The sequence below is a fragment of the Frankliniella occidentalis genome, unplaced genomic scaffold (assembly GCF_000697945.3).
Source record: "Frankliniella occidentalis isolate FOCC.00 unplaced genomic scaffold, Focc_3.1 Scaffold156, whole genome shotgun sequence".
Classification (NCBI taxonomy): Eukaryota; Metazoa; Arthropoda; class Insecta; order Thysanoptera; family Thripidae; genus Frankliniella; species Frankliniella occidentalis.
Genome location: NW_026267282.1, coordinates 397,033 through 401,855, shown reverse-complemented (window position 1 = coordinate 401,855; position 4,823 = coordinate 397,033). Strand labels below are relative to the sequence as shown.

The 4,823-nt window shown below is 51.3% G+C and overlaps 1 long non-coding RNA gene across 1 annotated transcript in view; it reads left to right on the top strand.

Annotated features, from left to right (window-relative positions):
- The first annotated feature begins 170 nt into the window (after window positions 1–170).
- LOC127750229 (uncharacterized) overlaps window positions 171–4,823 on the top strand; it is a 62,688-nt gene continuing 58,035 nt past the window's right edge. Inside the window, exon 1 of the long non-coding RNA XR_008011587.1 lies at window positions 171–447. This is a non-coding gene — a long non-coding RNA (uncharacterized LOC127750229). The remainder of the gene's footprint in view (window positions 448–4,823) is intronic.

The window sequence follows — 4,823 nt, the reverse complement described above, 5'->3', positions numbered from 1 at the left end:
TCGACCAACGGCGGGTAGAGGGAGGGAGCGGGCGAGCGCCCCAGGAGAGGGAGAGAGGGAGGAAAGGAGTGAGAGAGAGTAAGCGATGGAGGGGGGCCGGACCGGGCTTCAGAGGAGGAGGAGGAGGAGGAGGCAGTGGCGGCGGCGGCGCCCTCCCCAGTCCCAGTCAGCGGCGAGCCGCCATCCGACCCCCCTGCGCGAGCACTCCGCGCGCCGAGCCGAGCCGAGCGGTGCCGAGGAGCGAGCCGAGAGTCGAGCCGGGGCGTGTGCGCGCGGGGCGGGGCGGAGCCGAGCCGAACGGCATCAGCTGTGCGCGCCCGTCGCGCGTGTTTGCTCGTGAGCGCGTTGCGTGTCGTGGCCGGCGCCCCCGTGAGGGTGTCATGTCATTCTGGTGCCGTCGAACACTGTGCTGTCGCCCACATGTCCTGGCCGCCACGATTGTCTGAGGTAAGTGCGCGGCGCCGTGCTATCCGAAAAATAACCTGATCAGTAAATGAATTGGAATAGTTGTATTGTTGTTACTTGTCCTCGCTGATAAACATCAGTGGTGGAGCTGGATGAGGTTGGCACAGCGGCGACGGTGGCCACGGAGGGCCCCCAGCCTGGTGACGGAGCCTGCGGGTACTGGGAGAAGGGAGGGGTTGAGAGGGGGTGGGGGGAGGGTTTGAGGCTGCCACGATGGCTTTGATTCGCCGGGACCGGACGTCCGCCTGGCCACTCATCGCCGGTAAGGCCGAGGGAAGGCCCCCGAAATAGCGCAGCTGAGGTTGGCGGAGCCGGGCGGGGCCCGGTAAGGCCGGGGATGGTGTGGCCGGGCGTGGCAGGGCGTAAAAGGCAGTGCAAAAACACAATTAGCTGCGTAGCCTCTTTTTTCATTACTTTTTTTATTTTTACAAAGTTTTCCCTTTTTTCATTTTTCCTAGTTTCATTTGGGTTAAAGCGGACGGGGGGCGGCTCGCGTTCGCCCACCACGCCTAATGAGGTAACGGACGCCGCAAATTACACGGCGAGACGACACTGCTCAAAAAGAAGAGAATAATAATGAACGGGGTTGGAAGAGGGGAAAAAGAAAGAAAGAGCGAGGACCGTCAGTGCAGCGGGACACGGTGAGCCCCGCCCATCCTGGCCGTCCCCTCATTTCCCCTGAGGTCCCGCGGCGCCGCCCGGGGTCCTGATCCTGGTCCAGGACCCCTTTCTCTCCCCGGGGCCGGAGCGACCCGCCCACTCAATGGCCTCTCGACGCACACCGAAAAATATGTTGTTACTTTTGTTCAAATCTTGATTTACAAGAATTTTTTACATTCGAACGCGACCGTCAATAATCGATTGCGTCGGTTGCAATCAATGTATGTAAGATTTGGTCGTCGAAGAAAATGAAGTCAATAATTTTTAAACCATAAACAAGGTTCGTAATTTTTTTAAATATAATTATGAGTTTGTAACTTTCTAAAAATGTTGCAAGGAAACTTTTCTTTCCCGTAAAGTTGAAAGTGTTTCTCAAAGTGCACAGCACAGCAGCCTGCCTGTTCCACTTCTTGATGCACTCGGAGGGAGGAAGAGCGCACGCGTCAGGTCAGGTCAGGCCGCCACAAGGCGCACTGCAAGCTCAGCCACGGCATGGTCAGCGCCCCAGAACTTATTGGTCGGGGTGGTGAGGGAATGACTCAGGGGATGCATAAAACAAGTCCAGTAGGCCACCGCAGCGCCCACAGGCCGCAGGCCGGCGCCTGCTCAAAGGGCGCCGTGCAGACAGGCAAACCCCGGACGGGACGCAGCCGAGCGCAGTGGGTTGCCTATGCAGCGCTCCGCAGGCGGCTCGCCCCCGCCCAGATCCCGACCATCGCCGAGATAAGGATGAGGGCAACCATGGTTTTCCTTACCCTGATGGAACTTTTGGACGTGGAATGCACGTAGCTGTACACCGTAGGACAAGTAATGGACGCACTTGTGAGGAAGAAAGATGAGACTCAACAACTTATGGCTTTTTCAGAAAATTTAATCATGATCAATCTGAAAAAGTTACAATCTTACAGTCCATTACCGTCCATATTACCATCTATTCCATAAAGAATGAATAGCTAACTCATAACTTTCGCGAGAAAAACACAGAAGAGTACTCAGACTCAGAGTGATGGCAGCACCGAGTTTGCTTCAAATTTTGAAGAGATATTCACAGTTGTAGACTACTCGTAGGGTTTTGACCTCCTTCTAAAGCGACAATTTAAATTAGTCGGGGAAATGTGCTGTGCAAGGAAGGACATCGACAATTTTTTAAAGTGTGATTTAAACCTTTTGGACAAATATGTTTGTTGGACAGCTCGCAACTGTTTGTTGTCCCAAATAATATTTTGTTTTGTGTAGTCCTGGCCTGGCCTGCTGTGGTGCTCTTCTCGTGATGAGTCCCTCTCCCTCTCTAGCGCATGCTTTACGAGCAGATGTTCGTGACAATGCATGATTGAGTAACGATGTTCCCCCTCCTCTGCTCCCTACTCTCTGTACAGGCGAGCGCCCCCTCCCTCTCACTACCGGCAACAGTGGTGCTGGGTAACACCTACACCCTGCCTTGCCAGATCCACGGTAGTAGTTCCTCTGGACATTCATTGCCATACTATTGCAAAAGAGTGATAACGCGTATGTAACATCTAAGGGTATCACCTTAAGAGAAATAACAGATAACAGATAACAAATAACAGAAAAGATCTATCTTACACAGGTTTCTCTTGCCCAGTGTTGTTTCAAAAATGTTTCAATGAACATATTTTGCAATAAATGATCTTTAGTGGAATAAACCATGATCAAACAGCATAAATTACCTTCCTGAAATGGATCTGTTATCTGTTATTTGTTATCTGTTATCTGTTATTTCTCTTAAGGTGATACAACCTAAGAATGAGAAATATGTTACCCTCCCATGTTACAGTGGCACACAAGTGATGGACTGAAGGGTAGTGCAGATGAGCCCGGGTCCTCTGGGATTTACTTGCCATTCCAGCCAATACTCCGGCCAAGTTATTAGCGTGAACGACGGGATGTGAGGTCATCTGGGAGACAAAAACCGGACGGCCAGGGCAGGGGAGCGCACCAGGATGCCCTTCAGGTTGAAGCTCGACGCGGGCGCGGGCGCGACATACTCGCGTATGAGGAAGTTGCCCGAAAAGAGGAACAAAAAGAAGGTAGCGCCGGGTAGCGCTGAGGAGGTGGCGTGGTGTAGCGCCGTCCTTAAACACAGCAGAACGCGGGCGACCATGAGTGTGTCCGAATTCTCAATCGTATCGCTACGGGAGGGAATGACCAAGTGGAGAAGGTGGTCAGCAGGGAGGGCAACCTGCAGCCATCCCTTGCGAAAGGACGTCGCGGTTCGCGCTCGTCCGCGGGGGTATAGTCGCGAACCGCGACCGACCTACATCGACGACGTAAGTTTGTCGCGGTTCGCGACTACCCCCGCGGACGAGCGCGAACCGCGACGTCCTTTCGCGAGGGATGGCTGCAGGTTGCCCTCCCTGCTGACTACCCTCTCCCCTTCGTCACGTCATTCCTACCGATTCGCAGCGATACGATTGAGAATTCGGCCACACTCCTTGCTGTGTTTTGACGCAAGTGGATGTGTGATCATAAATCAAGTTTTGTTGAATTTCTAAAGAAACATTGGGTTTATACTAGACCGGCGTAACAATCTTGTGTCAAATAGTGCTTCTGTAAAGTTTGGCTTCAGAAAAGTAAGTTTATACAATCTTCTAAACCGCCCCGGTGTCGTTGTTTGGGTTAGTGTTCGGACATATTGCATTGGTACAATTTTAACTCAATGGTAATGACTCAACTGTCGTAAAAAGCTTTGGTATAGGTGGTAACAAGGTGCTGGATGCATAGGCCCCTTCTAAACTGTTTGAAATCTAACGACACGCATTCTAACCTCTGATAGACTGTCGCTCATCTTCTGCTTTGTTTATGGGACGGCGCTACGCCACGCCTCCTCCTCAGTGCGACCTTCTCCTTGTTCCTTTTATCGGGCAACTTCCTCATCGTAATGCAAACCTCCTCAAACTTAAAAATTACTACAGGACAGTGGTGGTGAGAGACATCTCAGCTCAACTTAAAACTTTGGTTAGGTGGGCCTACGATACGATTTGGAGCCTTCTTGATGTGCTGTCTCTGAAAGAATTTTGCCGTCAAATAGAAATGTGAAAATGTAGGCGAGCAGTATAGCAAGCATTTGGTAGCGCACGGTGTACTTGACAGGCGTTTATATTGTTGAGGAATTCGTCAGCTTAAGAACACGAATCGTTCTCTTATCTTATTATAAATGAGCACCTTACCCCATTCGGTGGTGAGGTGGCAGCGCGTAGTGGGAACCATAACATGCAAATTTTCTCGTGCGTTTCGGTTAAAATGAGTAGTCCTATCGTCTTCGGTGTGAAAAATTAACTCCCTACCACACAAGTTTTATCAAAAATAACACCAAAATAAGGGCGTTTGAAATATTTTAGCGACTAGAGGCTTCTGCTTTGTTATGGTTCCGCCGAATGGGGTAAGGTGCTCATTATATTATAAAGCATGTAAAGCGCGCGTGGAAACATTATTGTAAAAAATTTCGGTTGAAAACTTAGCAGCCACTCTGCAAATATGGTCTCAAGAACTAAGTGCTCCCTTGCCGCTCACAATCTACACGGGTCTCCGAGTCGCAAAGCGTAACAGGGAGTTGCCGGGAGGTTAGGGGGGGGGGGGGGTATAGCTCTCGCTCTACGCGATATGAAGACGCCAGTGTGCAATCCACGACGAAAACTCGCGGTACAACTCCCGTTATCGGACCAATTTCCTGCTCGTCT